Below are 24,167 nucleotides of genomic sequence, written 5' to 3'. Positions count from 1 at the left end.
ACCGAACTCATCCTACATACAACCTAGAACAAGAATAAACTCGAATAACACGGAGTGTGAAGTACAGTCTCAAATGTTTACAATAACTAAAATGAGGAAACTAAAAAATAAGGAAAGAAGACTAAAGGAACTCCTTTCTAGTCCCAAGACTTCAATAGTCCTGGCATCACACATCATCTGCGCCACCTTGTCGCATTCCTTTATCTGCAGTAAGAGGAATTGCAATCTATAAGCAAAATGCTTAGTAAGCGCTATCTAACTCACAAAATCTCGATATGCATGTGAATATACTGAAAACTAAAACTGAATCTCAAAGGAAAACTACTCATGCTCATCTACTAGTAAAAGAATCAAACGGGATGAAACGCTAAACATGTAAAACTACTCATGCTCTTCAAATAGCAAAGAACAGTAAGCTAATCTAAATAACATGCTAGCATAAAAGAAAACTAAACTTGCTGATTTTAAAACAAAGTGAAACTTATTTCATTTGTTCTAAACTTATTCTTCATTTCCACTTGTTTAAAACTTTTACTTTAATACTTTTATACTTGTGTGAAACTTATTTTTACTTGTTCAAAAGCTTATACTTATAATTATTCAAAATAATAATCAACTTTCTTCTTGGGCCCGACAACTGTACTTGCTATGTGCGCATCCCTAACTAGACCTGAGATAACTGGTCCTGAATCTAGTAGGGTTTACTAGTTTATCTAAATCTCGGGACGACTATGGGAGCCCAGTCCAAGGACAACTGAGAGTCCTGCATACTAGGTTATCTAAAACTAGGGACGAATATGGGAGCCCAACCCAAGGACAACTGAGAGTCCATTACAGTGCCACTGATAAAAGTAAAATACTTGTTATCTTTTAATACTTCTAATATATAATGCGTCGGCATTTTCTTTAGCACCTTGTGTGCCAAAATCCCTAAAGTCTTGACTTCAGGATCTACTTAAAACCTTGGCTTTTTTCTTTCTTTTCTTTATCTGTCTTATACTTGTTAATACTTCTAAAATAATTTAATAGATTCTTATTCTTCCACTAGAATACATGGCTATTCATGCTTGTTAAAATAGCAAATGAAAACTAGCACTACAAGAAAAACCATAGACATCGGTGGAACAACAACGGTTTTAAGCAAAAATCGATGTCTTTGAGTATTTTACACCGGTTTTTCCAAAAACCGGTGTCTATGAGCACAGATTTTCGCTCATAGACATCGGTTTTTTTAGCCGATGTCTATGAGCGCCTTTTTTTTCATTAATAGACATCGATTTTAACCGCGGTTTTTAATACCCGGTGTCTTTGAACCAAAATTCTGGCGGCATTTCTTAGCGCGATTTCTTTTGGGCTTCTCTTCGCCCACCATAAATCGAAACCCTAATCCTCTGCATCCTCCTTTTAGGTGTTACCATTTGAAAGACGAGCAATGGATCTCTCGACGGCGATGTGGACGGCGGCGGCGGTCGTCGGCGCTGTCGCGGTCTACTGGTTCGTGTGGGGGATGGGCTCGGCGGAAGTGAAAGGCAAGCGAGCAGTGAACCTTAAGATGAGATTGATGTGCAGGACAAGTACAAGCAGTACTGGTCCTTCTTTCTCCGCTCCAAGGAGGGCCTAGCACCATTAAGTGAGAGCTAGATCCCCTCGTTTCCCCAATCCGATCGCCATCCGAACTCCTAGGGTTCGACGTCCGGCGGCTCCTTCTTGTTCCGGCGACCTCTCCGACCCTTCCTCTCCCCCTGCGTATCTTCCATTCTTGTTGCAGGACAAGGCGGCCGCGGAGGACGGCGAGAAGGAGACTTTTTCCTCTTTCCCGAAGCAACCGCGCCACTGCAAAGTCGAGATGCCCCTTACTGATTCCGAGGAAGACTCTTTCCTCTTTCCCGTGGAGGAGATTGTCCAGTACCCTCTTACGGGATACGTCGCTCCCTCTTCCATCAGCTTCAGCCCCGATGGATGCTTGATCTCCTATCTCTTCAGCCCCGATGGTACCCTCCACCGTAAAGTCTTCGCCTTTGATGTTGCCTCATGGCGACAGGAGCTTGTGTTTTGCCTGCCTGATGGAGGCGGCCTCGATTAGAATAATCTCTCGGCTGAAGAGAAGCTGAGGCGAGAGAGGTCAAGGGAGAGGGGATTGGGAGTTACGAGGTACGAGTGGAAATCGAGGTCGACGTCCTCTTCTTGCTCCGCTCCAGGGAAGCCCACTATCATGGTGCCATTGCCCTATTTCCTGATTTAATGAGCAAGTGTTGACATTCAGCTAATAGGCCAATTATATTTGAAGCAATTTCTGTTTTGAACATTAAAATACTTCATCACAAGTAGCTATTCTGCGTGCCTTTCTACCTGTTGATCTTAAACATTCTTCTTTGATTATGATATATTAAGTGATCGCTATCTGTTTCATCAAGTATATTTCCAGGAAATATCAGGCTCAAAGCCAGAGCTTAAGCTTACATGTTGTCACCATCGGTGCTTTCTTTGTAAGCTTACAATTCAATTTTAATTATTGCTCCTATTTTTCTTGCATATAAAAATATAAGAATCCAAAACACATCAACATACTAATTTTAGCTGGAAGTGTAAATTTGTTTTTTCTTGCATTTTCTTGGTGGGAATATGAGCATTTATTTTGTTTAGTGAAATTTCTTATGAAAGTTTATTATCAACTTAAATGGTACAATCATCAAGGTAGTTTTGCTAAGTGATACATTTTCTTGTTTAAATTAGGTCCTCTAAACCTTATTTCATACATTAAAATATGCATAATGGTAGTTCCTTAAAAACTGCGAAAAGTGTAATTGCTTCTGAGATTATTCATATGCATACATATATTGTTTATGGAAGTGTGGTTCTGTGTGTCTAGTTTTGTGGTGATACACATCTTTGGATAGGCTGTTTCAAAGTATTTACCATGTCACTGTTCCTGCAACACAGAGTTTGTCTGGTTACTAGAATTTACCAAAACCATGAAGTTTCCAAAAGGTGTTTGTTATTTATCCTGTCTCTCAAGGTTTTAGATAGTATTAAACATTATTTCTCTTTGACTCGTGTAATGGTTCAATAGCCTAAATGTGGCATCAAAACAACACAAGTTAAATAGCTGGGTGATGTCTAAGGATTTCTATATATTAATATATGAATTTAGCACAAATTTTCCATTCATATTAATATCTGAATTCTCAGTATCTGATTCTATAACAAATTTAACACAAAATTGCTGTTCATATCAATATCTGATTTCTCAGTATGCGATTCTATTAACTAAATAACCTTGTTTATTGTCGACACAATATTCAGAAGCGAGATGCACCTCCTGGTGAAAAGCCAGAGCCTGTGAGGACGCATCTTAGGAACATGATCATAGTCCCAGAGATGATCGGCAGCATCATTGGCGTATACAATGGAAAAACCTTCAATCAGGTTGAAATCAAGGTAACTATTTTACTAGGTTTAACTAGTGCATAATCAAGATTGTTATCTTATTTTTGATTTTTCTGACATCAGCCCGAGATGATTGGTCATTACTTGGCTGAGGTCTCAATATCATACAAGCCCGTGAAGCATGGAAGGCCTAGTATTGGTGCTACTCACTCCTCCAGGTTCATCCCTCTCAAGTAAAAAAATCATGTTCGGAAGATAAAGATCATGTATGCCTCTCGATTATCTTTAGTTCTTGTATTCTGTAATAAACCATCGGTGCTTTCTTTGTAAGCTTACAATTCAATTTTAATTATTGTTCCTATTTTCCTGTGTTGGTAAGAATTCTATTGTAATGTTTATTCCTATTTTTCTAATTCTCTTTTCTCTGTTCTCATTCCTGAGTTGCATTTTTCTTTTTGCTGTTGGAACATCCATTAGCTATCTGATGTGCAATTGAGTATTGCATTCCCCTATTTATATTAAAAGCATCTATATTAGTTTGTCACAGGCTTTTTAATGCACAGTAGCTTCTAATTGCCTTGTCCTTTTATTATTAGATATATGGGCACTGTCACAGGGATAATTGATCTAGATCCTGTCCGATGGCCAAAGTCATATTGGCGCTCTGTGAAGGTATATATACTGAAGTTTTCTAACTTTCCTCTTCAGCAAACCTGCCATGTGATAACCGTTTTCTGACTTTTATAGTAACATGTAAAAGTGTTGCAATCCATTAATGTTTCTTGAATGCCACCGCTAAGTTCTTAATTTGCCACTTCCTCTTGAAACTGAATCTGGCTTTTCTTGTAGGTTGGCTGGGATGAGTCAACTTCTGGAGAGAGGCAGCCAAGAGTCTCTCTTTAGGAGATTGAGCCTTTAACAACGTTTCCAATGTATCCATCTTCCTTTCCACTTAGGCTCAAGCGCCCTTGGCCTTCTGACTTGCCCGCACTACATGGTACTTATCATGTTTGCTTGCTGAATCTTAACTAAACAGGTATGAACTCCTTGTTACTGCCATCTCACTTTTGTCACCTATATGTTTAGGTGGGAGAGATGATCTTATGTGGCTTCGATATTAAGACAGAGCAATCCAGTCTTTGAATTTCCAGGGATTCTGTAATCAGACTATTACCGAGTGCTATTTCAAAAGCTGGAAATGTGAGTGGCTGAAGGGGAAGATAACACTATGGAAGATTTAGTTAAATCTTTGCACAAAGCAAGAAGGATAACGTTGGCACCAGTAAGAAGAATATTTGTGTACTATATATTACCTTTTGATGTTGTAAGAAGAATAGTTATGTGTAATTTGTAGATACTGACTTGATGTGCACAATATCTATTATCTTTTTATATTGTAAGAAGAATATTGTTGGTTATATGGATATTGACTTGGTGTGTTTAGATACATCAGTGCATTTTTATTTGTGATTTTCTTAGTGAATTAATAATATTAACTTAATTTTATGATTTGCTTGGTGATAATATTGGTTTCTCACTATTTCGGAAATCAAATTTGTGTCGTTAAATAATATTGATATTACATCGGTTTTCTACTGCTGCAAAACCGGTGTCATTAACTAATATTACACCGGTCATATACCGCTGCCAAAACTGGTGTTATTAACATATAATATTACATCGGTTTTACACTCGATGTCGTTAAGTGATACTACATCGGTTTTAACCCGATGTCTAAAATGGCAGACCTTTTACATAGCCTTCATAGACATCAGTCGAAAATCTAATAGACATCGGTGGAAAACCGATGTCTATGATGGTTTTTGTTGTAGTGTAAAAAATCTGCATATCATACAAGCTTAAACTAAATCTAAAAAATGTTAGAACTAAAACCTTATATCTTGCTACAACAGAATTAAATGAAACTGTTAAATCCTCTTAATATAGACAAGTCATTTAGCTCAAGCAAAAGAAATGCTATCTACTAAAATAATATTGTACAGATAATCCGAAGCAAGGAAAATAAAGTGTAACACCCCACCCTCCTCACTACTGGTCTGTGAGGGCGGAGGGCTACTGGACTACTAACTTTACTTAACTATCCTTGATCACATGTTGAAAGAAATTCCTAAAACTCTCGGAGAACTCAAAACATACAATTAACAAGCAGCGGAAGACTAAATGACTCATCTAATACATTCTACTCAACTCTTTGTTAATAAATTCTTATGCTAAATCCCAAGGCTTCTATAGTCCAGGCATCACACATCCATCCGCACCTCCTTGTCACCTTCCTTTACTATAGCTTTTCCTTTCCTTTATCTGCAGTAAGAGGAAATGCATCTATAAGCAAAATTGCTTAGTAATCGCTATCTAACTCACAAAACTCGAGTATGCATGTAAGCTGAAAGAAAACTAGAAACTAAATGCTCATCTAATAGCAAACGAAACATAGCATACAGAAATACTAAACATGTAAGCAAATCTAAACAACATGTCAGTATATAAGAAAGCTAAACTTGCTGAATTTTAAACTTATGTGAAGCTTATTTCTTTTGTTTGAAAACTTATACTTTAATACTTCAAAATAATAATCAACTTTCTTCTTGGGCCTGGCAACTGTACTTGCTATGCGTGCACCCCTAACTAGACCCGAGATAGCTGGTCCCGAATCTAGTAGGGTTTACTAGGTTATCTAAACCTAGGGACGACTATGGGAGCCCAGCCCAAGGACAACTGAGAGTCCTGCATACTAGGTTATCTAAACCTAGGGACGACTATGGGAGCCCAACCCAAGGACAACTGAGAGTCCAGTACAGTTCCACTGATAAAAGTAAAATACTTGTTATCTTTTTAATACTTCTAATATATAATGCCTCGGCATTTTAACGAGCACCTTGTGTGCCAAAATCCCTAAAGTCTTGACTTTGGGATCTACTTAAGGCCTTGGCCTTTTTCTTTCTTTTATTTATCTTTCTTATACTTGTTAACACCTCTAATAAAAGAATGCTTCTTTAAAAACTGAAATGTTTAAACAAATTCTAACTTTGAAATGCATAAACAAAAATCTGCATACTATGCTAACATAAAATCTGCACTATAAGCTTAATTAAAATCTGCACTATAAGCCTACATAAAAATCTGCACTATAAGCTTAATTAAAATCTGTACTATAGGCTTAATTAAAAATCTGCAATATAAGCTTAATTAAAATCTGGATTATAGACTTAATTAAAAATCTACACTATAAGTGCTTAATTAAAATCTGCAATATAAGCTCTGCATAAAAATCTACATTATAAGCTTAATTAAAATCTACACTATAGGCTTAATTAAAAATCTGCACTATAAGCACTTAATTAAAATCTGCAATATAAGCTCTACATAAAAATCTGCATTATAAGCTTAATTGAAATATGTATATCATAATGAAAAATATATATGAATTATTATGTGTAAAAGAAAATAAAATGTTAGAAGAGAGATTGAACCTTGGATCTCTTGTAGGGAACATGTATAGGATACCAAAGGGGATAGGAGAATTATTAGTAAAGAGAGGAAGGATTAAGTAGTTAAGAATAAGAAAGGATTCTTTCTACTTAAAAAGAAAAAGAAGTAAAAATATGCATAACCAAGTTTTGAACCTTGGTTCTCTTGTGGATGCATGCATGTGTTAACCAATTGGGATAAGAGAGGATATTGTAAGAGGAGAGATAGAAAATTTTATTAAAGGAGAGAAAAGAGAGAGATTAAGAGAGAACTCACAAGGCATATCTCTAGAATATTCCTATCATAAAGAAGAGGAATAAATGGGGAGGATGAATCAAGTCAAATTTCCTCCCCTCATTTTAGTATAAATAGGCATGGAGGGGTGACTTCAAATTCATCCTCCACTCCTCTCCCTCTCCTCCTCCCTCTTGTGCCGAGACCCCCTCTCTTCTTCTTCTTGTTGCCAAGCAACACAAGAGGAAGGAAGCTCCTCTTCCTCCTCACTCCCTCCCTCTTCTTTCTTCCTTGTTGTTGCCGAGCAACACAAGAGGGAGAAGCTTCTTCTTCCTCCCCTCTCCACCAAAAGACCTAACCACTCCTTTCCCTCCATTGGTGCCGAACCTAGCAAGCAAGAAGAAAGGTCCAAGCAAGTTCTCAAACCTAGGAAACTTAAGCGAAGAAGGTAAGCTTCCCCTCACCTGTGGTACAAGGCTTTTTATATGTTTTTATGATTTTATGAGAATTTTAAAACCTAGAAACAAGTATGAGAAAATTCGGTTAAGAAGAGCTTTCGAAATCTAGTGATGTTTAACTAGTCTTCACTAAATGATAGATTTTCTATGCCATGGAAAAGGATTCTTCTTCATGTTTTTATACCTATATGATGCTTGATAAGAGGAGCACTTAACCCTAGAATTTCGGCCAAAAATATTTTTAAGAGGCTAGAGAAATTCATTATTTTACTCAACTAGTACAAGGTTCTTCCTATGAAATGTTAGGGACCATGTAATTAGTTTTCTTGCTTAGAAGATGTTTGAACTAAAAGGAAACCCACCCATATGTTTCGGCCAAGGAGGGGTTTAGGGTTAGGAATACCCTTAAATTTAAATAAACATGCTCATGAGGTAGGATACAAAGATGTTAAAAGACTTGTATGTTTCGGCCAAGTTGTTCATGAACTAAATTTATATGTTTGTTTCTTAGTAAATTTTACCATGAAACTCACTTAGGTTTTCATGCTTTAGACTACTTAAAAACCTAGCTAAAGAATGGTAGGTTTCGGCCATGTGAAGGAAATAAAAGAAAAAAAAAAGGGAAAGAAAGAAACCTAGGAAATGTTATGCAATGAAATTTATGTTATGCCATGATATGTGATAGCATATGAAATGCTATACATAATAAGAAGAATGAAATTTATGTAAATGCCATGATATGTGATAGCATATGAAATGCTATACATAATGAGAAGAATGAAATATATGTAAATGCCATGATATGTGATAGCATATGAAATGCTATACATAATGAGAAGAATGAAATTATGTGAATGCCATGATATGTAATAGCATATGAAATGCTATACATAATGAGAAGAATGAAAAATGAAATGCATGAAAGATTGTTAAGGATATGATATGATAGTTATGCATGATAAATTACTTTGTATGGTTTGTACCAAGGGTGGGCTCCGTAAACGCCCCGGGGTCGATGGAATAAGACTCGGGCCTCGTCAGTAATGGGCTTCTGATGCCCTAGGTCGATGGAGTAAGACTCGGGCCTAGTATGTATGTATGGTAGGGTTCAAGACTTGCTACCTTGGACCTACGTATGATGTATGTGGTACAAACCGGGATCCCCAATGATGATGATATTAATTTCAAGTACTTACAAGTATAAGTTTTCAAATTCATGATGCATTGCCTGCATATGTGCTTGAATTAGCTAATGATTTGATATGATGCCATGATGATATGAATATGATACCTTTGTATGTTATATGCTTATGATATTACGCATGATATTAATATACGATGACTTTCGGTTTTAGTGAGTAGGAAAGGAACTTACTGAGCCATGAGTGCTCACAGCTTACTTTCCTTGTACCGCAGATCAAAGAACTGGATGAACTAGAGGAGCAACAGGAGGAGCGGATAAGGATGTGTGTGGTGGTGGCTCGGCAAAGAACGATTCGGACAGATTAATATGATTAGTTATAGAATCAATATATGCATATTTCATCTGTGATATCATGCTTAATAAATTAAATTCTTTAAAGTTTTTATTCTTCCGCTGTTATAGTAAAACATGTACGTAAGTAGTATAAGAACGTAGCGCCGCCTTTGGTTGGGTAAGAAGGGCGGGCGTTACAGGTGGTATCAGAGCGAAGTTTTGCCAGCTCACTACACACACATCAAGCTCCTTCCTGCCGCTCCAAGTAAGTGCAGTTGCTTAATTTATTTATATGCAAATATTTGTATGATACTCTAGGATGCATGAATGGTAGCCTAGGAAGGATACCTTAAACTATACCCTAGAGAATGGTGCATAATGATAAGTAGGTGATATGCTAAGATGCATGAATGGTAGCCTAGATACAAGAACCTTAGGCTATAACATAAGAGGAATAATGAATCTTTAAAATCTTGTAGAAATGGACTATATCCCGTTCGAATACGATTCCGAGGATGTGGAATATTCTGGCGAATACCTCGAGTTCGCGGATGAACCTGAGATGCTGGAATACTTCGCCGCGGGATCTCCGGAACACGGCGAGTTCGGAGAAGAAGATCTAGAGGAAATCGAGGAAGGAAATTTGAACGATTATGAAGATGAAAATGAAGAAATTATGGAATACTATGAAGAAGAGAACGAGCTTCCTGAGATGGTCGAGGATGAATTTAACCTTGCTGAATACATGGAAATGGGTTTCAACCCCAACGATATAATAGACTTCGAGTGGGGACTGAACAACCTCGAGGAGGAACTAGACGAAGAACCGATGGAACTGGACGAACCTGTTGAAGAAGACGAGGGAATGGATGAAGAGACAATAATCGACCCGGAAGAGGCACCGGAGATTCAACCTCCGATAATGCCTGATCCACCCCAGAATAGTCTGGGCAAGTCGATACAAGTTGGGTTGATAATGACTACTGCTCTCATGTCCTTTATGGCAGGAGTAGTCGCAACCTACCTGACCTTTTAAGAGAAGAAGTTATGTAATAAAAGCTTTTGATGAATAAAAAGAGTAGAAATGGTATCAATTTAAGTATAAGAATGATATTACCATCGGCTAGATCTTGACGTGTAAGAATGATAAGGTAATCAAAAGATGATATGACAACCTAAGAAAGAATACCTCAACATGGCATGAAACCTAGACATGATATGTTAGGATATTCATGCATAAGTGATAACTTAGGCTAATCTTGTTATCATTAGATATGGCTAGAAGACGAAATGCCAGAACAGAGGAGACCGTACCTCCACTTGATTGGGCACAAGTGGTTACTGAGCTACAACGACAGCTTACGGAACAGCAACAGATGATTGCTGCCATGATAAATCAACAAGGGAATCCTGCTACCCCAAATCAGAACAATACGCCAAACATACCAATAATTGAACCGGAGCCAGTAGCAGCACCGGTACCGCCAGTGAATCTGGCACCGGTAGTTCGTCAAGAAGCGTATCTAATCCAGTGGCAAAGACTGAGGCCGGAGAAATTCTCTGGAAATTGTGAAGCATGGGACGCACAAGCTTGGTTTAAGACGATGGAGAGCATGGTAGAACTATTGGACTGGCCTGAGCATGAAAAGGTCAAATGCGTATCCTTCTGTCTCACAGGAGACGCCCGAATGTGGTGGGACAGAGTGAAAGTGAAAAGGCCAGTGAATCAAATGAGTTGGGCAGATTTTGAGACGGAATTCTTCGAAGAATTCTTCCACACTCGGGTGACAAGTAGGCACTATGATGAATTCACTGAATTTCGGCAAGGTGACCTAACGGTGGAAGAAGCGATAAAAAGATTCAACCGCCTGGCGCGACTCTGCCCGGAATTAGTTAGGACGGAAGGAGAAAGGGTCAGGCTTATGCTAAAGATGCTCAGACCCGAGATAGCACTTAATGTGGCCGGCGGAGTTAACAGACCACGGACCACAGAAGAGTTAGTTAGCAGTGCCCTGAATACTGAACACTACCTGAAGGCACTAGACAAGGACAAGAAGCAAGCTCAGAAGGAAGAACTGGAAAATGTTAAAGCCAACTGGAAAGGGAACCACGGCGGAAAGGGAAAACGACGGAATGACACTGAGATTGGTCCGTCCAACAAGCAGCTCAAGTTTTCTCAGTGCAATACATGTGGGAAGAAACATCCAGGACATGTCGTACGGGCACTAATAGGTGCTACAACTGTGGGATAGAGGGTCATAAAGCAAAAGACTGTCGTAAGGGCAAAATTAAATGCTACGACTGTGGACTAGAAGGACATCTATCTAGAGACTGCCCTACTAAAGCACCACAGTATGTTTCGAATCAAGGCGGTCCCGCAAGGTTACACCAACTGCAGACTTCCATTGAGGGACCCTCAATAAGTCAAGGGAGATTAGAAGCTCCACCAACATCTAAGGGAATCTGAGCAGAAATTGTCATTCTAAGTTCGGGGACGAACTTTCAATAAGTAGGGGAGATTGTAACACCCCTAGAAAGCCTAGAAGGGTAATGGGAGTACGAATGAAAAGAGGATGTAAATACTCTATGTTAAATATTAAGATGGATTTAGATGATTAAAACTTTATGAAAGAAAAATAAAGTTGAGAATATAATCATCTATACATGATTTAAAATGTATGGAATTAATGTGGACAAAAGAAAGAAATAAGAGATAATATGTACATGTATGAAATATTTATGCATAATGCATAATATATATGAATTATTATGTGTAAAAGAAAATAAAATGTTAGAAGAGAGATTGAACCTTGGATCTCTTGTAGGGAACATGTATAGGATACCAAAGGGGATAGGAGAATTATTAGTAAAGAGAGGAAGGATTAAGTAGTTAAGAATAAGAAAGGATTCTTTCTACTTAAAAAGAAAAAGAAGTAAAAATATGCATAACCAAGTTTTGAACCTTGGTTCTCTTGTGGATGCATGCATGTGTTAACCAATTGGGATAAGAGAGGATATTGTAAGAGGAGAGATAGAAAATTTTATTAAAGGAGAGAAAAGAGAGAGATTAAGAGAGAACTCACAAGGCATATCTCTAGAATATTCCTATCATAAAGAAGAGGAATAAATGGGGAGGATGAATCAAGTCAAATTTCCTCCCCTCATTTTAGTATAAATAGGCATGGAGGGGTGACTTCAAATTCATCCTCCACTCCTCTCCCTCTCCTCCTCCCTCTTGTGCCGAGACCCCCTCTCTTCTTCTTCTTGTTGCCAAGCAACACAAGAGGAAGGAAGCTCCTCTTCCTCCTCACTCCCTCCCTCTTCTTTCTTCCTTGTTGTTGCCGAGCAACACAAGAGGGAGAAGCTTCTTCTTCCTCCCCTCTCCACCAAAAGACCTAACCACTCCTTTCCCTCCATTGGTGCCGAACCTAGCAAGCAAGAAGAAAGGTCCAAGCAAGTTCTCAAACCTAGGAAACTTAAGCGAAGAAGGTAAGCTTCCCCTCACCTGTGGTACAAGGCTTTTTATATGTTTTTATGATTTTATGAGAATTTTAAAACCTAGAAACAAGTATGAGAAAATTCGGTTAAGAAGAGCTTTCGAAATCTAGTGATGTTTAACTAGTCTTCACTAAATGATAGATTTTCTATGCCATGGAAAAGGATTCTTCTTCATGTTTTTATACCTATATGATGCTTGATAAGAGGAGCACTTAACCCTAGAATTTCGGCCAAAAATATTTTTAAGAGGCTAGAGAAATTCATTATTTTACTCAACTAGTACAAGGTTCTTCCTATGAAATGTTAGGGACCATGTAATTAGTTTTCTTGCTTAGAAGATGTTTGAACTAAAAGGAAACCCACCCATATGTTTCGGCCAAGGAGGGGTTTAGGGTTAGGAATACCCTTAAATTTAAATAAACATGCTCATGAGGTAGGATACAAAGATGTTAAAAGACTTGTATGTTTCGGCCAAGTTGTTCATGAACTAAATTTATATGTTTGTTTCTTAGTAAATTTTACCATGAAACTCACTTAGGTTTTCATGCTTTAGACTACTTAAAAACCTAGCTAAAGAATGGTAGGTTTCGGCCATGTGAAGGAAATAAAAGAAAAAAAAAAAAGGGAAAGAAAGAAACCTAGGAAATGTTATGCAATGAAATTTATGTTATGCCATGATATGTGATAGCATATGAAATGCTATACATAATAAGAAGAATGAAATTTATGTAAATGCCATGATATGTGATAGCATATGAAATGCTATACATAATGAGAAGAATGAAATATATGTAAATGCCATGATATGTGATAGCATATGAAATGCTATACATAATGAGAAGAATGAAATTATGTGAATGCCATGATATGTAATAGCATATGAAATGCTATACATAATGAGAAGAATGAAAAATGAAATGCATGAAAGATTGTTAAGGATATGATATGATAGTTATGCATGATAAATTACTTTGTATGGTTTGTACCAAGGGTGGGCTCCGTAAACGCCCCGGGGTCGATGGAATAAGACTCGGGCCTCGTCAGTAATGGGCTTCTGATGCCCTAGGTCGATGGAGTAAGACTCGGGCCTAGTATGTATGTATGGTAGGGTTCAAGACTTGCTACCTTGGACCTACGTATGATGTATGTGGTACAAACCGGGATCCCCAATGATGATGATATTAATTTCAAGTACTTACAAGTATAAGTTTTCAAATTCATGATGCATTGCCTGCATATGTGCTTGAATTAGCTAATGATTTGATATGATGCCATGATGATATGAATATGATACCTTTGTATGTTATATGCTTATGATATTACGCATGATATTAATATACGATGACTTTCGGTTTTAGTGAGTAGGAAAGGAACTTACTGAGCCATGAGTGCTCACAGCTTACTTTCCTTGTACCGCAGATCAAAGAACTGGATGAACTAGAGGAGCAACAGGAGGAGCGGATAAGGATGTGTGTGGTGGTGGCTCGGCAAAGAACGATTCGGACAGATTAATATGATTAGTTATAGAATCAATATATGCATATTTCATCTGTGATATCATGCTTAATAAATTAAATTCTTTAAAGTTTTTATTCTTCCGCTGTTATAGTAAAACATGTACGTAAGTAGTATAAAAACGTAGCGCCGCCTTTGGTTGGGTAAGAAGGGCGGGTGTTACAATAAAAATCTGCACTATAAGCTTAATTAAAATCTGTACTATAGGCTTAATTAAAAATCTGCAATATAAGCACTTAATTAACATCTGCAATATAAGCTCTACATAAAAATCTGCATTATAAGCTTAATTAAAATATGTACTATAGGCTTAATTAAAAATCTGCACTATAAGTGCTTAATTAAAATCTGCAATATAAGCTCTGCATAAAAATCTACATTATAAGCTTAATTAAAATCTATACTATAGGCTTAATTAAAAATCTGCACTATAAGCGCTTAATTAAAATCGCAATATAAGCTCTACATAAAAATCTGCATTATAAGCTTAATTAAAATCTGCACTATAGGCTTAATTAAAAATCTGCACTATAAGCGCTTCTTATGCTTCGAATTCAAGAAGAACAAAGGTCCGAAACTACTCCTACTGCAGGTGAGAAGCACTTACCTTGATTCTTGGACTCACAACCGAACAAAAAGGGCTTCTAGGACCTTGGCCGACCGCCGGAGATGATGCCCTAACTCCCTTTCGTTTTCTGCCCCAGCTTCGCCATTGTACGCAGAAGAGAAGGAGAGAATGGTTTAAGTCACGGGAAAATAGAGCATCAACTTATCCCTTTTTATATCTTAATATTTCTCTAAACTCCTTAAATAAATTCACTACATTTTCTAAACAGACAAATCCAACATCAACTTATCCCTTTTATAATCCAATATTCTACTAACTATCTTAAATAAATTCGGTACCTTTTCTAAACAGACAAATCCAACATCAACTTATCCCTTTTATAATATTCTGTTAACTATCTTAAATAAATTCACTACCTTTTCTAAACAGACAAATCCAAGATCAACTTATCCCTTTTATAATCCAATATTCTGTTAACTATCTTAAATAAATTCGCTACCTTTTCTAAACAGAAAAATCCGTTTGCCCACCTGGTCAACCGGGTTTTGACCGAGTCAAAGGTCGTGGGTTCAATTCTCGGCTTGGACATTTTTTTGTCGAAACTTCCTTCATTTAGTAAAAATACCAAACGACCTCCAAAAATTACATAAAAATACTCTAAAAATTTCTAAAAATCTCTAGAATATTTATAAAATATTTCTAAATATTTTTAAGAACTTTTAGAACTCCTAATGAGGAAAATTGGGTCGTTACAATCCCCCATATCTTATAAAAAGTTCATCCTCGAACTTAAAATAATTCTATAGCATGTTCTCTACCTTGTACATGCATTAGTTAGCATCCATAATCTAATGTACTAAGGAAAACCACATCAAAGGTATCTTAGGACCTCCTAACCTACTTTCAATGAACATAAGCATAAGCTGTGACATAAGCATGACAACATAAACGTAAGCATGGTAGATGAACTAAACATAATGATAGACTCGATCCCAAGCATGTCCATATGCATAGGCAATAACTTAACATGAACATAATGTGGACCTAAACATAAACGTAAATATAAATATAACATGACTTGAACTTACTTGCATGCATACTTATAAACATACTATTGTGGTGGCCTAGTTGCACTTAGTAGTACCGTAACATAAGTTGTTGATCAGACAACTACCCTAGCGTTAGGTTGGTAGGGGTCCGAACTTAGGACCGGAGTTCCCCTTTATTCTGGCGCGCTCACCGGGCTTAGGTCCCTGGATCATACCACCATCACAGAACATATCTTGTTTGATTCTTGCGCGCTCACTGGGCTTGGGTCCCTAGATCATACCACCATCCCAGAACATATCTTGTTTGATTCTGGCGCGCTCACCGGGCTTAGGTCCCCGTATCATACCACCATCCCAGAACACATCTTGTTATGTAAAAGAAACTAAGCATAATTCTTAACTTTATAAGGACTTCTAAACATCTCCCTATTCTGTACATATAATCTAATACTTCTAAGGACTTCTCTTTACTGTAATGAATAAAGAAAAGCATACTAAAAATTAAATACTTTCTTACTTGAAGACGGCAAGGTTGGTGATGATGTGTGATGTTGGAGAATAGGAACTGCTCTCATACCAACTTGTAACACCCCACCCTCCTCACTACTGGTCTGTGAGGGAGGAGGGCTACTGGACTACTAACTTTACTTAACTATCCTTCTTCACATGTTGATAGAAATTCCTAAAACTCTCGGAGAACTCAAAACATACAATTAACTAGCAGCGGAAGACTAAATGACTCATCTAATACATTCTACTCAACTCTTTGTTAATAAATTCTTATGCTAAATCCCAAGGTTTCTATAGTCCAGGCATCACACATTCATCCGCACCTCCTTGTCGCCTTCCTTTACTATAGCTTTTCCTTTCCTTTATCTGCAATAAAAGGAAATGCATCTATAAGCAAAATTACTTAGTAAGCGCTATCTAACTCACAAAACTTGAGTATGCATGTAAGCTGAAAGAAATCTAGAAACTGTATGCTCATCTAATAGCAAACGAAACATAGTATACTGAAATACTAAACATATAAGCAAATCTAAACAACGTGTCAGTATATAAGAAAGCTAAACTTGCTGATAAAAGTAAAATACTTGTTATCTTTTTTGTAACGCCCGCCCTCCCTGCTAACCCTAAGGGACGGGGCTACGATACTCTATGTACATATTACAGCGGAAGACTTGAAATAATTTTTTTTTTCTTAGTTTAATAAAACTTTTCTTTTGTTTTCAAATCCGAACTACACTAATATGGTTTCCATAACATGATAACAAGATAAATAGAAACATAACATCAAGTTACCCATATAGTACTACAATTTACGAAACCAAAGCGTAATTCTTAATAGTTCTTAAATCAGGTTCTTATTTGGTTGCCTAGCCACCGCCACACACATCTCCTTGCCTCTCCTGCTGCTCCTTTAGCTCATCCAGCTTTTTCCTTTATCTGTGGTACAAGGAAAGTAAGCTATGAGCACTCATGGCTCAGTAAGTTCCTTTCCTACTCACTAAAACCGAAAATCATCACATGATCAAAGAATATCTCAACATAACATGATCTCAACTAGTCATGGCATAACATATCATACTCTTTAAGCATATCATGCAACATAACAAAATCATAACTAGTCATGGCATATCATCTCTTAAAGCATAGCATGATACCTAACATAATCATATCTAATCATGGCATATCATAGCATCATCATAAGGTAGCATGGCATATCAAGCTCTTAAAGCATAGCATGAAACATAACATAATCATATCTAATCATGTCATATCATAAATCATAGCATCATCACAACATGATCATAAGGTATATGCAATATGATTTTGAAAACATGTATCCGAAAAACATGTGTATGTCTCATGATCTTTAAAACCATTTCTTCTTACATATATACTTGAACATATTATCAACTTAAAGGGGATCCCGGCTATGTACCACTTACATATTGTGCGCAACCTATGTAGGTCCAAGGTAGCAAGTCTTGAACCCTACAAGGCAAACATACTAGGCCCGAGTCTTACTCCATCGACCTAGGGGCACTTAGGAGCCCATCCCTAACGAGACCCGAGTCTTATTCCATCGACCCCGGGGCGCTTATGGAGCCCACCCTTGGTACAAGCCATATAAAGTAAAGTACATGTCATACTTATACACATCACACATCATAAGAGCATGCATCACTTAGGCACACATCATATCATAAAAGTATGCATCACTTAGGCATACATCATATCATAAAAGTATGCATCAGTTAGGCATACATCATATCATAAAAGTATGCATCACTTAGGCATACATCATGTCATAAAAGGTATGCATCACTTAGGCATACATCATGTCATAAAAGCATGCATATTTTCACCACATAGCATATCATAAAAGCTTGCATATTTTCACCACATAGCATATCATAAAAGCATGCATATTTCTATCCACATAGCATATCATAAAAGCATGCATATTTCTATCCACATAGCATATTATAAAAGCATGCATATTTTCACCACATAGCATATCATAAAAGCATGCATATTTTCACCACATAGCATATCATAAAAGCATGCATATTTCTATCCACATAGCATATCATAAAAGCATGCATATTTCTATCCACATAGCATATTATAAAAGCATGCATATTTCTAGCACATGTCATATCATGGAAAGTATGAATCACAAGCATACATGTTTAAGCATAAGGGTGTATCATGTGATTATACTATCATAAGAAACATGGTAACATAGTTAACTTGGATTCTAAGCTTCCTAATCCCTTGGGTTCTTATCATGGCCGAAACCCCTTAGATCTCAATTTAGGTAAAAATAACCTCCAAGCATGTGGAACCTAAATTATCATCACATCAATTTCATAGGAAGCATTATAAGCATGATTAACTTGATTTCTAAGTTCTCCAAGTCCCTAAACTTCATGTGGCCGAACCTTATCAGGTGTGAAACAAGGTCCCAAATGTCATGAAAGCATGGAAACCTTAAACCATATTTATAGCATTTTTCTTCCAAGTAACATAGTAATCATATTTGAGCTAATTCCTAAGTTCTTCAAGCCCTTAACATATGTCATGGCCAAAATTTCACAAGTATTCATTAGGGCTAAAAACAAGCATACAAGCATGTGAACTTGAACTAACATCATGTATAAATTCATAATAAGGTATCATACAAAGGGTATGGCCGAAACTTACCCTAGCCTCATTTTAGGTCATTAAGCAACATATAGCATGAGAACTTTGGCTTTCTACTTATCATATTTCATGTAGAGTGACATGAGCATATTTAAATTTTGTTCTAGGGTTTCTAGGGCATCTATCCCTTCATGGCCGAGACCTACAATGGTCCATTTAGGTCATGGAAAAATTATACAAGCATGTGACACAATCAACACATTATCATATTTCCATAAGAAGCATTTTTAACACAATTGGTTTCAATTCTAAGGCCTCTAGGTCATTTAAACCCTACTTGGCCGAGACCCATCAGTGGTTAACTTTGCTTCAAATAGCCTAAAAGCATAGGAAGTCATACAAGTTTCATAGCATGTATAAAGACAAGCATAATAAACATACATGTGCATTGTGTCTTAGGCTTCCTAGGTTTCTTTCCTTTTTCTTTTATTTTTCCTCATGGCCGAAACCTACCATTCTCTAAACTAGGTTTTAAGTGGCCTAAAGCATGGAAAACCTAAGTAAGTTTCATGGCAAAAATTACTAAGAACATCATATACAAATTTGGTTCATAAACAAGCTAGGACCCTTGTGACCTTACAAGTCATATATCATGTAACTAAATTCTCTACACCCTAATTAAGCATGAGAGCATTAAACCACGTTCATATCTTAATATCACAGAGGTCTTGAGCATGTTAAAATTTTGTTTAAGCTTTCCTAAGCTATCCATCTTAACATGGCCGAAAATCTTAATGAAGAGTTCATGAATTTCTAGCAATATTCAACATGCAATTCTTTAAGAGAACTCTATATTCTATCATATAAACATGGTTACTTAAATTTTAAAGGTCTTCCTAACCCTAAGCTCTTTTCTTGGCCGAAACATATGAGGGGATTTCCTTTGGTTCCAAGTAACTTTCAAGCAAGAAAAACCAATAAAAGATCCTTAGTAATTCATGGAGGGAATCTTGTACTAGTTTGGTTAAACAATGATTTCCCTAACCTCTTTAAAACATTTTTGGCCGAAATTCTAGGGTTAGGTACTCCTCTGACCAAGCATCATATAGGTATAAAAACATGAAGGAAAACCTTCCTACATAGCATAGAAAAATATCACGAAATAAGGACTTGTTTAAACCTTCCTAGATTTGAAACTCTTCTTTGGCCGAATTTTCTTAAATTCTATTCTAGGTTTTCTAATCCTCATAAAATCATAAAATCACATAAAAAGCCTTGTACCACAGGTGAGGGGAAGCTTACATCCTTTTCGCTTGTGGATCTAAGGTATGGTGATGGAAGAAGTAGTCTCTTCTTCTAATTCCTTTCCCTTGATTCCCTTGCTAAGTCCTCCTTGTATCTTAGGCTTTCTTAGGGGAAAAACCTTGGCTTTGGGGCCGAAGATGGAGGAGTGGGGACTGATGGTTTCGGTGAGGGAGAGGAAGAATGAGAGAAAATGAGAGAAAAATAAACTTCTCTTTTCTTGCTCCCTTTTATGTTAAGGGGAAAGAGGTAGCAAAGTTGATTTTTTCTTTCCTTCTCCCTTAGCCTTTTTTTTTTCTATTTCCTATTTATTTTATTTATTCATTTATTCTTACCATTCATGATGAAACAAGGGGGATTGAATCCTCTTAATTCCCTCTTTAAATTTTCGGCAAAAGCAAAGAGGAAGAGGGAGAGAAAGGGAGGAAGGCAAGTTGCCTTTCTCTTGCTCCTTTCTTGTTTTCTTTTGGCTAGCTTTTACTCTTACCTTTATCATGAGTTTCCCTCCTTTGCTATCAACATCTTCTCTCTATCCCAATTGGTTTCTACTAATTAATTCTTTGAAATATAATATAAGAGGTTCAAGGTTCAATCCTTGACTTCCTCTTCTTTTTATTTCATTTTATTTCTTTTTGCTTTACCTCACTTCTTATTATTTTTCTAAGGAATAATCCCATATTCATATGTTTATCTTAAAAGTTTAGTGGGTGTTACATTTTTAATACTTCTAATATATAATGACTCGGCATTTTAACGAGCACCTTGTGTGCCAAAATCCCTAAAGTCTTGACATTGGGATCTACGTAAGGCCTTGGCCTTTTTCTTTCTTTTCTTTATCTTTCTTATACTTGTTAATACCTCTAATAAAAGAATGCTTCTTTAAAAACTGAAATGTTTAAACAAATTCTAACTTTGAAATGCATAAACAAAAATCTGCATACTATGCTAACATAAAATCTGCACTATAAGCTTAATTAAAATCTGCACTATAAGCCTATATAAAAATCTGCACTATAAGCTTAATAAAAATCTGTACTATAGGCTTAATTAAAAATCTGCACTATAAACACTTAATTAAAATCTGCAATATAAGCTCTACATAAAAATCTGCATTATAAGCTTAATTAAAATATGCACTATAGGCTTAATTAAAAATCTGCACTATAAGTGCTTAATTAAAATCTGCAATATAAGCTCTACATAAAAATCTACATTATAAGCATAATTAAAATCTGCACTATTGGCTTAATTAAAAATTTGCACTATAAGCGCTTAATTAAAATCTGCAATATAAGCTCTACATAAAAATCTGCATTATAAGCTTAATTAAAATCTGCACTATAGGCTTAATTAAAAATCTGCACTATAAGCGCTTCTTATGCTTCGAATTCAAGAAGAACAAAGGTCCGAAACTACTCCTACTGCAGGTGAGAAGCACTTACCTTGATTCTTGGACTCACTACCGAACAAAAAGGGCTTCTAGGACCTTGGCCGACCGCTGGAGATGATGCCCTAACTCCCTTTCATTTTCTGCCCGAGCTTCGCCATTGTACGCAGAAGAAGAGGAGAGAATTGTTTAAGTCACGGGAAAACAGAGCATCAACTTATCCCTTTTTATAACTTAATATTTCTGTTAACTCCTTAAATAAATTCCCTACCTTTTCTAAACAGACAAATCCAACATCAACTTATCCCTTTTATAATCCAATATTCTGCTAACTATCTTAAATAAATTCGGTACCTTTTCTAAACAGACAAATCCAACATCAACTTATCCCTTTTATAATATTCTGTTAACTATCTTAAATAAATTCGCTACCTTTTCTAAACAGACAAATCCAAGATCAACTTATCCCTTTTATAATCCAATATTCTGTTAACTATCTTAAATAAATTCGCTACCTTTTCTAAACAGAAAAATCCGTTTGCCCACCAGGTCAGCCGGGTTTTGACCGAGTCAAAGGTCGTGGGTTCAATTCTCGGCTTGGACATTTTTTTGTCGAAACTTCTTTCTTTTAGTAAAAATACCAAACGACCTCCAAAAATTACATATAAATACTCTAAAAATCTCTAGAATATTTCTAAAATATTTCTAAATATTTTTAATAACTTTTAGAACTCCTAATGAGGAAAATTGGGTCGTTACACAAAGCACACTAGCTACTCTTAAACTTTTAGTTGTTCTATTACTGTACAGGAAATCCAAAGCGAGAAAAACAAAGCACACTAGCTGTACAGAAAATCCGAATCATAAGAGCAAGTCTGACTTCTTCAAGTATGCTACAAGAGTAGTAAATCAAAGGAAAACATATCTGAAATCTTTAAGCATGCTAAAATGAAAGCTGTTCAGATTTGTTAAAATGCAAAGGAAACCCAAAACTGCAACGTGAGCTGACATAGCTGTTCCTACTCATTGGAGCTACATAAACATGAAATCTGCATGCATAAGAACTAATAAGGAAGGATCTATATCAAAACTAAACAACGGAAATGCTAACAGCACAAAACCACTCTACTGCATGCTCGTTTAAAGGCATATTCCTACACATGACAGCAAAGAAGAGGACAACCAAAACTAAGTTCCTACATGTATATATGTATGCTATTTCTGCTCATCCACATCTAAAAGCAAAAGGGAAACAAAATTAGAAATCTATTCATGTGCATCTCAAAGCAAGGAAAGAACAGAAAAATCTGCTCGTGCAGATTCATAACATATGAAGGTCTAAACAGCAGGAAAATAGCTACTCGTGCACAGCAAAAAAAAAAACAATATGAAGACTGCGCAACATAACTGGCAGTAAGCTCCTCTAATCAAGCCCCTTTTTGTGGCACAATTCAAATTTAAACTTGCTGTTAACACCAAATTCTGAAATCTAGGGATTCTATTAACATAAATTCACATCTTAAACTTTATAAGTAACCAAGATTCTCTACAACCAAAAATCCGAAAGCCATGTATGAAATTCCTCCTGGAACTGTGGCACGGCAGAAAAAAACAAAAAGACAATATGCTCACATACATCACCATCTCATGTTCCTTCTTGAAAATTTTACGGTAGAAAACCTTACACAACAATCCCTACAACCAAATCCGAAACAAGGAAGAAACCTAATCGAAGCATGAAACCGAATAATTAATCTATTCTGTACACATGTTCCGAAACAAGGAGTATCTAAATCCCTAGCAGCATAAATTTGATTCAAAACTCGGCTCAAAACTCAATCCGAGATATAGGAACGTGTTGTGGATGGTAAGAAGTGAAATCAAATTCTGAAACCTCAAGGAAAGCACTGCACCGACTCGGAACTACTCTTACCGCAGGTGAGTAGCAACTTACATTGGGTTCTTAGACTCTCTACCGAAGGAGAAAAGGCTTCTAGGGTTCGGATAACTCGAGTTTTCCGCCCTCTCCTTGCGCCTATAGCTTCTTCTCGGTGAGAGGATCTCGGGAAGGCGAAGAGCTCTCGGATGAACCTTGGCCAGCCGTCGGAAAACTATGCCCTAGCCACGACTTTGTTTTCCGCCCGAGAAGTCACCGTCGGCTGCGCACAAAAAAGGGAGAGGAGAGGGATTCTGATCGGGTAAGTCAAGCCCTAAGTTAAGTTCCTCTTTTATAACTCAATATTCTATTAACTTCTTTAAATAAATTTGCTACCCTTTTTAAACAAAACTGGCCGCGTGAACACTTGGTCAGCCGAGTTTTGATCGAGCCAAAGGTCGCAGGTTCAAATCCCCAGCCGAGCCTTTTATTCTCCTTTTATTCTGCTATTAACTATTTATTACTTAAATACAATTTGACCCTTATTTAATCAAGTAATAACTGCTTGCACACTTGGTCAGTCGGGTTTTGACCGAGTTAAAGGTCGCTGGTTCGAACCTCGGCTTTGACATCTTTTGTCAAAACTTTCTTTGTTTAGTAAAAATACCAAACGACTTCCAAAAATTGCATAAAAATACTCTAAAAATTTCTAAAAATCTCTAGAATATTTCTAAAGTATTTCTAAATATTTTTAACCTCTATTAGAACACCAAA

This window comes from Zingiber officinale, chromosome 1A, assembly GCF_018446385.1.
Source record: "Zingiber officinale cultivar Zhangliang chromosome 1A, Zo_v1.1, whole genome shotgun sequence".
In the NCBI taxonomy this organism is placed as follows: Eukaryota; Viridiplantae; Streptophyta; class Magnoliopsida; order Zingiberales; family Zingiberaceae; genus Zingiber; species Zingiber officinale.
Note: the sequence above shows the minus strand (reverse complement) of the source record.